Below are 13,686 nucleotides of genomic sequence, written 5' to 3' on the forward strand. Positions count from 1 at the left end.
CAAGGTCCACACAGGATGTCACCACCGCACATCCACCCAGAAAGCAGACCCAAACCCACACTGATCATGAAGCACGACCAAGGACCAGAAGCCAGACCGCAGCTGCAACATTAGCCATTTCAAACCCCTCCAATCCATTCATGCAGCAGACTGACACCCACTATGAAGATGTAGCACGACCACAAAGCCAAACAACAGCTATGCAGCTCACCAGCTCAAATCCCCCTGCAGCACAGACCAGACTGAGCACAACCAAGCCCCCACCAACACAGGACACACCCCCAGCCAATCAGAGCACAGAAAAACCCCCATCCAATCAGAGCACAGCCAAGCTCCCACCCAATCAGTTCAAACCCCCACCAGCAGTTAAAAGGAAGAAACAGCTGCGATCACACATTGCTCCCAGAAGCACGAAGCTGAAGCCTGAAGGTGTCGAATGAGACTTCGTCGGAACGTCGGCAAGATACTTCCAATTTTACACGGGAGAAAACCCGAACAACCAAAGACCTATATACAAACACCCGTGAAAACCTCAGAAAACAAATATATATATATATATATATACACAGTGAGTCATTGTTCTCGCCGTATCACTGCTTTCCAAACACTTTAAAAAAATCACCTGCCTCTGGAATGTGGTGCAATTACTTACCTCTGGTAAGAAGTGTACCAGAAGTGTCCCTGGTACTTACCTCTGGGTGAAAGAACTCAAAGGTAGCAATCAGGAAATAGAATGGGAAAGAGGGCAGTTGGCTTTTGCTGTTTATCATGGAGAATAAAAGATGAAAAAAGAAAAAAAATAGGCATGGATATTTTTACTTTATTGCATTTGCCAGCCTCTAAGGATTACACGGATGGGGTGATGACCTGGTGACATTCTGAGTGGTTCCAATCAACAGTTTCAATGGATAGTTTGAAAAGATATAAACACAAAACAGGAGCATTTAGTCTAGCAGGAATTTAAGGACATTTATTTTAGATTGTTTTTAAAAAATGAAAAATCATGTAGTCGAATTGTTGCAATTTGACACTGAATTTTAGCGTCATGCATGGGAGGAGGACCACAAACTGGAGCAGATAATGCATGCAGCCTATGAACAGCAATTTTGCTACTGTTGTGTCAGAATGGAAAGTTAACTTTTTTTTTTTTACTGGATTGAGATTCAATTCAAGCGCACTCTAGGTATGTCATCTCAAATGGCTGGTAGGCGGAGGTGTCATCTCAAATGGCTGGTAGGCGGAGGTGTCATCTCAAATGGCTGGTAGGCGGAGGTGTCATCTCAAATGGCTGGTAGGCGGAGGTGTCATCTCAAATGGCTGGTAGGCGGAGGTGTCATCTCAAATGGCTGGTAGGCGGAGGTGTCATCTCAAATGGCTGGTAGGCGGAGGTGTCATCTCAAATGGCTGGTAGGCGGAGGTGTCATCTCAAATGGCTGGTAGGCGGAGGTGTCATCTCAAATGGCTGGTAGGCGGAGGTGTCATCTCAAATGGCTGGTAGGCGGAGGTGTCATCTCAAATGGCTGGTAGGCGGAGGTGTCATCTCAAATGGCTGGTAGGCGGAGGTGTCATCTCAAATGGCTGGTAGGCGGAGGTGTCATCTCAAATGGCTGGTAGGCGGAGGTGTCATCTCAAATGGCTGGTAGGCGGAGGTGTCATCTCAAATGGCTGGTAGGCGGAGGTGTCATCTCAAATGGCTGGTAGGCGGAGGTGTCATCTCAAATGGCTGGTAGGCGGAGGTGTCATCTCAAATGGCTGGTAGGCGGAGGTGTCATCTCAAATGGCTGGTAGGCGGAGGTGTCATCTCAAATGGCTGGTAGGCGGAGGTGTCATCTCAAATGGCTGGTAGGCGGAGGTGTCATCTCAAATGGCTGGTAGGCGGAGGTGTCATCTCAAATGGCTGGTAGGCGGAGGTGTCATCTCAAATGGCTGGTAGGCGGAGGTGTCATCTCAAATGGCTGGTAGGCGGAGGTGTCATCTCAAATGGCTGGTAGGCGGAGGTGTCATCTCAAATGGCTGGTAGGCGGAGGTGTCATCTCAAATGGCTGGTAGGCGGGAGGTGTCACAGCATGAACAAACGAGATGACACCTCCGCCTACCAGCCATTTGAAACTCCGCCCTTATTGACAAACGAGTCCCTAACACGAGGAATGACACCAGACCCACACTCACAAGGTCCACACAGGATGTCACCACCGCACATCCACCCAGAAAGCAGACCCAAACCCACACTGATCATGAAGCACGACCAAGGACCAGAAGCCAGACCGCAGCTGCAACATTAGCCATTTCAAACCCCTCCAATCCATTCATGCAGCAGACTGACACCCACTATGAAGATGTAGCACGACCACAAAGCCAAACAACAGCTATGCAGCTCACCAGCTCAAATCCCCCTGCAGCACAGACCAGACTGAGCACAACCAAGCCCCCACCAACACAGGACACACCCCCAGCCAATCAGAGCACAGAAAAACCCCCATCCAATCAGAGCACAGCCAAGCTCCCACCCAATCAGTTCAAACCCCCACTAGCAGTTAAAAGGAAGAAACAGCTGCGATCACACATTGCTCCCAGAAGCACGAAGCTGAAGCCTGAAGATGACGAATGAGACTTCGTCGAAACGTCGCCAAGATACTTCCAATTTTACACGGGAGAAAACCCGAACAACCAAAGACCTATATACAAACACCCGTGAAAACCTCAGAAAACAAATATATATATATATATATATACACAGTGAGTCATTGTTCTCGCCGTATCACTGCTTTCCAAACACTTTAAAAAAATCACCTGCCTCTGGAATGTGGTGCAATTACTTACCTCTGGTAAGAAGTGTACCAGAAGTGTCCCTGGTACTTACCTCTGGGTGAAAGAACTCAAAGGTAGCAATCAGGAAATAGAATGGGAAAGAGGGCAGTTGGCTTTTGCTGTTTATCATGGAGAATAAAAGATGAAAAAAGAAAAAAAATAGGCATGGATATTTTTACTTTATTGCATTTGCCAGCCTCTAAGGATTACACGGATGGGGTGATGACCTGGTGACATTCTGAGTGGTTCCAATCAACAGTTTCAATGGATAGTTTGAAAAGATATAAACACAAAACAGGAGCATTTAGTCTAGCAGGAATTTAAGGACATTTATTTTAGATTGTTTTTAAAAAATGAAAAATCATGTAGTCGAATTGTTGCAATTTGACACTGAATTTTAGCGTCATGCATGGGAGGAGGACCACAAACTGGAGCAGATAATGCATGCAGCCTATGAACAGCAATTTTGCTACTGTTGTGTCAGAATGGAAAGTTAACTTTTTTTTTTTTACTGGATTGAGATTCAATTCAAGCGCACTCTAGGTATGTCATCCTATAGTACTGTGATGGCAAACCTATGGCACGTGTGCTGGAAGTGACACGCAGATCCATCTCTCCAGACACACCAGCCACCACCCATTGCTCTTCCAGGTTCCGGTGTGCACATGTGCACCAGCCAGCTGGTCTTTGCGTGTGCGGGAGCAACGGAAACCAGAAGAGCAGATCCCTGATGCGCATGCGCATGACAGAAACTGGAAGATCAGCTTCCTGGTGCGTGCATGCATGCTGGAGAAATGCTTTTTCGGTTTCCGGCATTCCTGCACATGTGCACTGGGGAGCTACTCTTCTGGTTTTTAGCGCTCCCATTTCAGCACTCGGTGCCAAAAAGGTTCACCAACACTGCTATAGTACCCATTAGGCCAGTGTTTTTCAAACATGGCAATTTTAAGATGTCTGGATTTCAACTCCCAGAATTCCCCAGCCAGGATGAAAACCACACATCTTAAATGTTTGTAAAATACTGCATTAGGCTAAGTGAGGATAATGACAACTATAAGCACATTTGGGAAAGTTGTAATAATGGAAGGATGAGTACAGTTTTTAAAATAAGCTTCCTTTTGCTTTATTCTTGTAAGATAGAATGATAAATAATTTCACTTATTAAGCACAAAACGTCAGACTGCTAGGGAGGGACTGAATGATAAATAATTTCACTTATTAAGCACAAAACTTCAGACTGCTATTTTCTGATATAATTGGCAGGTTGCTGGCTGATATAGACTAAATTTGGGGGCGGTTGAATTGATTAATTGCTAAATGATAGTAACAACTACACAAGAAACTTACTAAGAATATTTATCAATAACCCTTCTATATGGCTAAGTCTTACGGTTTATTGCATTTTATAATAATAGCAATCAAAATAATATATGATTAAAGTTTTAATAACAATCAATATAATTTGAACAATAAACAATAAAGAGTTAACAACAACACCAACCAACAATCAAGAGTCTAAAAACTCTCAGCAGAAAAGTTTTTTCAAAACATGCCAGGTCAGTGTCAAACAATTTAGATTTATCTTGGGACCATTTCATCCAAAGCTGTCTGCAAGCCAGTTTCCAGAATTCACTGGGAGATGAGGGGTATGGCAGGAGCTGGCTGCTTTCAAGTTGGAAATCAAACATTAGGAACAACCCACAGATAGATGCATTATATTGACCAGAAGATAGAAGACCTTTAATGAAAGACTTCAGGAGCTAGAATTGACCAATAGTGTGCAATTCATTGTCCCTATTTTGCAGCCATCACTGCATCAGGAGAGTCATCAATTGCAAATATATATTTTTTCTGTGTGTCTTAGTCCTCATTAAAGAGCCCTTTTCTCACAACAGAAGGCTAACTAGTCCAACATGCTGTTCCACAACATTCTGTGGCCAATAGATGCCTGTAAAAAACCCAACCGCAGAATAACTCCAAGTTTTATTTTTGAATTTACATAGCTTCCCATCCCACCCCACTTTGGTTCTGGATAATGTACAGTTTACACGAACTAGTATAATGAAGAGAAGGATAAGGGGTGATGTAATAGCAGTCTTCCAATTCTTGAGGGCATGTCACAAAGAAGAAAGGGTCAACCTATTCTCCAAAGTACCTGAAGGCAGAACAAGAAATAATGAGTGGAAAATCAATAGAGATCCAACCTAGAACTAAGGAGAAATTTCCTAACAGGATAACAATTAATCAGTGGAATAGTTTGCCTTCAGAATTTGTGGATGCCCCATTACTGGAGGCCTTTAAGAAGAGATTGGATAGCTATTTGTCCAGAAGGGCATAAGGTCTCCAGCTTAAGCAGGAGGTTGGACTAGAAAATCTCCAAAGTCCTTTCCAATTCTATGTTCTATGTTCAAAACAATCAACAGAATTTATCTATTAGAACAAGTTAAAACAATTATCATATTTTTTGGATTATAAAATGGACTGGATTATAAAACGCACCTAGATTTAGAGAAAGAAAACAAGAAAAAAAATATTTTGGGCTCCTTGCGTCCCGTTTTCGCCCTCCTCGGCCCCCAGAAGCACTTTGCAAGCCAAAAACAGGCCCAATTTTAGGCTCCCAAACCCTCCGCGCATCGAATGTTTACCCATTTTTGGTCTGCAGAGTGCTTCTGGTGGCCGGGGAGGGCAAAAATGCGATGACGGAGGGTTTGAGAGCCTGAAAACGGCCCCGTTTTTGGTCTATAAGACTCACCTAAATTTTCACCCACTTTTAGGAAAGTGAGTGCATCTTATACTCCAAAAAATATGGTATAAACACAGTAGCAAAAATACAGGGAAGAGTGCAGTCACACCTACACCAGCCGTTTAATAGGCTCCAAACTTCCATTTTGCCTGGGATACATGATGACCATCCACTGATGACCAGAGAATCACTATTTGTTTTGCAGTTGTATAGCTCTCAGTATTAGTCTCATCCAACCTCCTGCCCCAAGGATATATTGGGCTTCAGTTCAGCTCCACCAGCATGGTCCACATCTGCAGGGCATCTGGTTGTGAATAACTGCTGCATATTTCCAACATGAAAAGATAATTTTTTCAATGGAATTTGCTGTTATTAAGATTACTATAACACCACTCTCTGTAAGCAATTGTGTGGAAAATGAGTTCCTTTGTTGATGAAGAACTCCTGCAGTGCTGGGAGCAGTATAAAATGTTGACACTCTCGTTGTTCCTCATGGATAGTTGTTGCTGCTGGCATGATACATTTAGAAAGATTAGAAGATCTGATTAGAAAGATACTCAAAGCTAGCCAGGAGGAATCCAAAGCTATTTTGTCATGGTATTTTCTGCTCATCCTCTGATCTGGCCCTCTTAGTGAGAGAACTTACCTTGGAATGTCTTCAGAAATCTTCAGAAATATCTTTAAAGAGGCTGCAAAAGTTATTTATTTACCTTAAGTGATTCTGCTACCATTCACTTTTATATCTTGAGCGATTTCAAGTTCTGCTAATTGGTTCAGACTGAAAGTATCGACAGAAAACGGATCAATGGATCGCAATGTTTAAAAACCTGTAGCCCATTAGTCCACTGACTGTGCGGTTAAAAACACAAATCTCATGCTGATTTCCAGGCTGATTTAAATTGTTTTTCACTGAATTAAACCACTGTTTCATCCTTGGGTCCTTTAAAGAAAGGGTGAAATCAATTTCCCTTTGCCTAAAGGTAGCAATAGTCTGAGAGCAGGGAATTAAATTTGCTTCTTAAACCTTGCAGCAGCCCATTTGCTCTAACCCCAATGGAAAAAAAATTGGTGGAGATCAATTTTTTTAAAGGGTGGAATGAGCATGTCATTACTTTACAACTTTTAAGATGCTAATTTTGTCCCTTAAGTAGCCATGCCCACTCTAAAAATCAGAGGTTAAATGCTCCTGGTTTGGACCGGATTGCCTGATCCGGTAGCAATGGCGGCGGGTGGTTCAGAGAACTGGTAGCAAAAATCTCTGCCCCCCCCCATGCCCAGCTGAGCTGCGCGATCATCAGAGGTTGGTTTTTTTTTTTTACTTTTAAAAGCATTTTTTCTTCGGCCGAAAAAATGCTTTTAAAAGTTTTTTAAAAAGCCTCTGATGATCGCGCGGCTCAACTGGGATCATCAGAGCTTTTTAAAAGCATTTTTTCTACAACCTCTTCAGCCGAAGAGGTTGTAAAAAAAATGCTTTTAAAAGTAAAAAAAAAAAAGTAGGCCAGGCCCACCCAGTCACATTACTCCCACCAAGACATGCCCACAGAACTGGTAGTAACAAGTTTTACATTTCACCCCTGCTCAAAATGTTTCAAGATTACAGTTTTACAATCTGTGGCCACATTCTTAATCTGCACCGTTTCGGTATCCCTGAAGATTTTTTAATCTTTATAACACCTTTGAGAAACTTAATCCAGTTTCCTTAATTTGATCCTCTCCAGGAATTCTGGATCAAAAGTACAAAATCCCAAGTCAGTAAAAATTATGCAAATGTCAGCGGTGTCCACAGAGTATAGTTTTATTTTAAAAAAACATGAAGATGCTTATGAAAACTTTGACCTCAACATTGTGGTCACTGTCTTGACTTTTTTGATTACCTCTGAGAACTGTCATCTCATATAATTGAAGGACACCAAATTAAGAAAGTCAGTTCATTCACAGAAAATTTCTTTGACTTATAGCACCTGCACAGCATTATCCAACCATAACTGAAGGCTGAAGTGTTACAAATCTGTCCTCATTACAGTTGTATTGGCACAACCACAGGTGGATGACTAGATGATGCTATAAGTCATTCACGCAGACTTTCCTCCTTCCTTTTCTTTCCGTCTCGAATCTACTCTTACCAGACAGATATTTTGAGACAGAGTGACAAGAACGGTACACATTCCAAATTGGGTCCTACACTTCCTTGTTATTTCATTACAAGGCCTTTTTCATGAGGAGACTTTGCAGGCATAATGGCTTCTTGGAAACATAGGTCAGCATAAAAAGTAAACTTGACTGTATAAACCTCTACAGGCTGGGAGAAAAATGAAATAAAACACTGAGATAAGTCTCTGTAATAGCTGTCCACCTGCCCAATCAGCACAAATTTCACTCTTGCAATAAAGCAAATGTTTTCTGCATGGGTTCCTCGTCTGGGTATGAATCACAGTGTTGTGTTTGAACCCATGACTCAGAAGAATAGTTGCCAGAGGGTGGCGGCAAAATAGGCTAGCACATTTATAATATGAAAATCTGTCCTCTTGAAGAATTCTGCCTCTCTGGTGGTATGGAAAAATACTAATGGAACCCTGATGCTACCTCTAATAGTTGACTGTTTTGAAAGCTGTGGGCACATGCTGATGTCAAAGAATTATTTTAAGAACTAAGGTCTTAAAAGTGTTCTTTATTCTTTTCTTGGCTAGCAAAAGAAATTCCAAATGAATGAAAGCAACCAGACTTTAATTAGAATAATTGAAAACAGTGTTTCTCAATCTTGGTCTCTTGAAGATGGGTAGACTTCAACTCCCAGAATTCCCAGTTGCTGGCTAGGAAACTCTGAAGTCCATCCATCTTCAAGAGGCCAAGATTGAGACACATTGATTTAAAATATAGGTTTTGATTGTTCCTCTTTCACCATACTCATAAACCCAATTTAAACTTGTTTACTATGTAAAGCCATTTTGGCTCTGAGGCAAAGTGTGGAAGTGACAATTTAGATTCTCAGGTCTGGTAAGAAATAATATGTTGGTTATCAAGGGATCTTTCTTTCCTCTAGTCTTTTTCATAGCGCATAGTTAAAAACATGACTTCATTACTGAGCAATGAGGGTGCTTTCTAAAATACTCCCTTATAGCTTTTAATAACTGTTGACTACTAGCTATAAAACACATCTTGACATGATTTAACCAATGAGCACAACACAAATCTCACTAGTCAAAAGGAGAACGCGGAGAGGAGGAGGGGTATAGTACTGAAAGAGGAGACACAAATCATTTAACATGAAAACTGATTCTCTTTTGCAAGCTATCACTCTCTGCTTGAAGTATTTTCTTCATCTCTGACCCTCAAAAAGAAGCACAGAAAGTTCCTTAGGCAGCATTCATGAAGCCCCCTGCAAAAGGGGGTGAGGCCACCAATGAAGATTTGTAAAAGTGTGGAGGTGACGGTGTAAAGTAGAATTTAATCAAAAGTTAATATGAATTTAAATTGGTTTTCCTATTTGTTAAATTTTCACATACCCACACACATTTACTGTGATCCCGATCTCACATTTCAGTCAATTCCCAATCTTTTCACATTTCGCAAGGACAGATACTCTGCCTGTTATACACATGGACATGCGCAAACATACACGCATGAACACTGTAAAGCAAGAAAGCAGCATGATGGATGACTAAAGAATTTGCTCCTGATGGACAAACAAAATATCAACAGACATTGGGGGCTACCCTGAAATCCTGATGGGCCTCACTTAGCCCTTCCCTGGGGTGGAAAGTTACATACACATGCTCTAAAGTTTGCCCATATGATGTCTTGCTTCTTAACCAAACAAAGCCTTTCTTTCAAGCTTTCTTTCAAGCTGAGAAATGCACCTCAGAGGTTCAGTTTCGTTGCAAAGACGTTGGATTCCCCCCACTAACATCACCACTAAGGACCTTGATTACTTCATAATTTTTGAGAGCTGCTGCTTTTTGTTGATCTTTCTATGCATTTGTTTTAATTTTAACATTACAGTAATAATGAAATAGTCATCTAAATAGATTTTTAGTACAGGCAGTCCCCAACTTGCATAACCATCCCATTCCAGAAAACCTTGCAAAACCTGATTTTTTTTTTTCATAAGTCAAAGTCAAATCAGTTGTGAATGATATCAAAAGACAGTCATTTCGATGCAAGATGACGAAGGAACTACTACATTGTTAAATGGGGAAGAAAGAGAGGAGACAGGTTTATAGAAAAAGGTGTGGTTTACAGAAAGTTTTGGATTAAATGGAGTTTACGTAATTTTTTACTCATTTTTGGTCTAATTGAGAGAGGGACATGGTGGCTCAGTTGCTAAGATGCTGAGCTTGTTGATTGAAAAGTCAACAGTTCAGCGGTTCAAATCCCTATTGCCACGTAATAGGGTGAGCTCCCAACCAAGCAGTTTGAAAGCACGTAAGAAATGCAAGTAGAAAAATAGGGACCACCTTTGGTGGGACAGTAACAGCGTTCCATGTACCTTTGGCGTTTAGTCATGCCAGCCACATGACCACGTAGACGTCTCCAACAGCGCTGGCTCTTTGGCTTTGAAACGGAGATGAGCACCGCCCCCTAGAGTCGGGAACGACTAGCACATATGTGCGAGGGGAACCTTTACCTTTTTACCTATAGTATACATTAATTTACATTCTCCTGCATACTTAAATGAGAGATATTGAATTCCTTATTTATTTATTTATTTATTTATTTATTCAATTTTTATACCACCCTTCTCCCGAAGGACTCAGGGCGGTTTACAGCCAAAATAAAAACAACATAGACATAAACAAAGATTAAAAACATATTAAAAAACTGATTCTAAAATTTGGCCAAATAAGATTAAAACGAACATAAAACCATCATAAAACCCCCATTAAAATTTCGTTAGCTAGCCCCGCATGGCGGAATAAAAAGGTCTTGAGCTCGCGTTTAAAAGACCGGAGGTCGGGGAGTTGACACAACCCTGGAGGCAATTCATTCCAAAGGGCAGGAGCCCCCACAGAGAAGGCCCTCCCCCTGGGGGCCGCCAGTCGGCATTGTTTGACTGACAGCACCCTGAGGAGGCCCTCCCTATGGGAGCGCACAGGCCGATGGGAGGCTATTGGTGGCAGTAGGCGGTCCCGTAAGTAACCCGGTCCTATGCCATGGAGGACCGGGTTAAAGTTGAAGTTTACAACTTTATTTTTAAAGAAAAACAAAGGTGACCGAGGACATGGTTGAGATATACAGTATAAAATCAAACACAGCAACGACCAAAGGGGCAGAGGCAACTTTTTCTCCCTCTCTTAAAATATTAGGACAACAAGATGTATAATAAAGAGACCGAGATGATCTGGAAGAAACAAAAGAAAGTACTTTTTCACACAGTATATAATGAACTTGTCAAATTCAATGCTACAAAATGTGGTAGTGATCATTATCTTGGGTGAATTTAAAGGGAGATTGGATAAAGTCGTGGAGGAAGCTCAGTCAAAAAGTACTGGTTTTTGAGTCTATGTTACCCCGGTGTGGGGAATCACATACACCCCAATACCTGTTTCAGGAGAACAGCAGAGATTCCCATGTCTCCATTTCCTGCTAGTAAGCCTCCAGAAGCACCAGGTTCACCACCTGGTGAAACAAAACACTAGATGAAGATGGGCATTGGTCTGATCCAGGAAAGCGAATTTTAATTCTTCCATAAATTGACTTCTGAGAAAACATGCATAGGAGGTGCACATATCTAAGTCCTGCCCACTTATCTCAGTGCATGTGCTTGAACTGTTTTGCTGACCCTTTATCATGATTTATAAGGAAGACAATTGTCACTGGAGGTGGGAGGTTAGAAAAATTAGAGTTATAGACATTATTTTTATGTCCACCAAACACTAAGCTCGTTTCTTCATTGCTCATGACAATTTTTTCCATTTCATAGTACTTTAAATATTTTTACTTCAATGGCTTGAGATGACTTATGAACTGTTTTGTGGAATGGATCTCTTGTCACTGGTGTACACTCACAATGACAGTCAGACGCCATGACAGTGATATTATGATGACTCCCAAGAAAACCTTTCAAAATTCCAAATATGCTCAGTAACCTTCCAAAGCTTGATAATACTCAAATTTAAATGATACCCCTGCTTATGTTCTCACTCAGGAATGTTATGTTTTGTCCAAACAGTTCCATGGTGATGTTAGAAAAAGACCCCAAAGAAGATTCAAGAGGGAATGCTAGATGTGAGAGACACTTCCTGCAAGTGACCGTTCCCATTTAGGAAGGACACATCCAAAGCTCAGCTTCACTTTCAGGTTCAGCGAGCTTCTATATCTTGATAACACCATCAGAAAGCAGAAATCTTGCAAAGCTACTGAAAGGACAGAGGACACTTCTATATAGAGGCATTTGCCTGACCCATTTATGACAAGAAGTAGGATCCAATGTTATGAGATTTTGCATGGACTTCACTAGACTTCCGCATATACAGGTAACATATTTTTTAATAAGCTTTCCTTACTTGTGCATCATCTAGCTAAACCCATCAAGTGAAACACACTGCAAAGCTGGATGCAGTTTATATTTCCTCGTTACATCAACTCATCAGCAGAGGATACAAGAAGATGTATTTTACCAAGAGGCCTTCATTAAGTCAAACATACATCTGGCCCGTTGAATATATGTTTGAAAAACTGTACGGTACTAACTTTCCTTAATCTATTTCAGAAAGTTAGAAGCAGTTAAGGGTCTTTTGGGTTTTAAAAGAAATTTGGTCTGGGAAATAAAAGGAACAATATTTCTCTTTTGGGGATAGGTTGGGGGTTTTAAGGATGAAAATTGATGTGTTTAGTCTTGCATAAGCTTAGCACATCCATTTCCTCTTTTATTTTACTGCTTGTTTTCTATTAAGAAGAAAACTGCTGAAAATTGCCCATTAAATCAACAAATTCTGATGGTGGAATCTTTAACCACTATGGTAACTGGGGTTGGCACTTGTGATCTGCATTCTGATTACCTACCACTACTATAGGTTAAGTTCACACCATGCTTTTAATATCAAGTAGGTGGTTGAGGCTGGTTTTATCCTTCTTTTATAGCTGGGGGCAAAACCTCTCTCTCTTTCCAGATATAAAACATGAAGTATATTGAATCGTACTCCAACATTGGGTTGGGACAGGGTCTTCTAACATACCTGAAAGCAACATGAATGGAAAACATCTTGTATAGCATATGGTTTTAGCACCTTGCCACAATTTTCCAGCAGCCTCTAGCTGAAATTGTGCTCTTATTCTTTGTTTCAAAAAGAGGCAAGCCTATCACAATTAGCAGTCAAAAAAATATCTTAATTATGTCAGCTATGTGCATGTTAGATTTGCCACTGGGATTTTGCTCTCTGGAGATTTAATATCTATTCTAGAAAACCATCTTATTTTCTGGGAGAAATATATGGTCAGCATATGAATGTTTGGCATTATCAGTGGCATTTCTTTGGTATATGGACTGCACATACCATGTCAGGACTCATTTATTTATTTATTTATTTATTTATTTATTTATTTATTTATTTATTTATTTATTTATTTATTTATTTATTTATTTAAATTTCTATACCACCCTTCTCCCGAAGGACTCAGGACAGTTTACAGCCAACGTAAAACAATATTAATAAATAAAGTTAAAAGATGCTATAAAAATCTAATTCAATTTTGGCTAATGTTAAAACTAATTAAAATAATAATAAAACCCTGACTAAAAACCATTAACACATTAGGCCAGCCCTGCACGGTAAAACAAAAGAGTCTTGAGCTCGCATCGGAAGGTCCGGAGATCGGGAAGTGATCGTAACCCTGGAGCAAGCTCATTCCAGAGGGTAGGTGCCCCACAGAGAAGGCTCTCCCCCTGGGGGTCGCCAGCCGGCATTGTTTGGCTGACGGCACCCTGAGGAGACCCTCCCTATGAGAGCGCACAGGTCGGTGGGAGGCTATCGGTGGCAGCAGGCGGTCCCATAAATAGCCCGGTCCTAAGCCATGGAGCGCTTTAAAGGTGGTTACCAACACCTTGAATTGCACCCGGAAGACCACCGGCAACCAGTGCAGCCTGCGCAGGATAGGTGTTATGTGGGAGCCACGAGTGGCTCCCTCTATCATCCGCG

At 41.3% G+C, this 13,686-nt stretch overlaps 1 protein-coding gene across 3 annotated transcripts in view; it reads left to right on the forward strand.

Moving 5' to 3' along the window:
• FRMD6 (FERM domain containing 6) overlaps nucleotides 1-13,686 on the forward strand; it is a 174,104-nt gene that overhangs the window by 49,039 nt on the left and 111,379 nt on the right. For 2 of the 3 annotated variants that reach the window (XM_058163060.1, XM_058163057.1), the window contains one exon: nucleotides 11,721-12,024. The exons of the other annotated variant lie outside the window; for it this stretch is intronic. The gene's annotated coding sequence lies outside the window, so the exon portion shown is untranslated. The remainder of the gene's footprint in view (nucleotides 1-11,720; nucleotides 12,025-13,686) is intronic. 3 annotated transcript variants of the gene reach the window in all.

Source organism: Ahaetulla prasina, chromosome 1 (assembly GCF_028640845.1).
Source record: "Ahaetulla prasina isolate Xishuangbanna chromosome 1, ASM2864084v1, whole genome shotgun sequence".
NCBI lineage: Eukaryota > Metazoa > Chordata > Lepidosauria > Squamata > Colubridae > Ahaetulla > Ahaetulla prasina.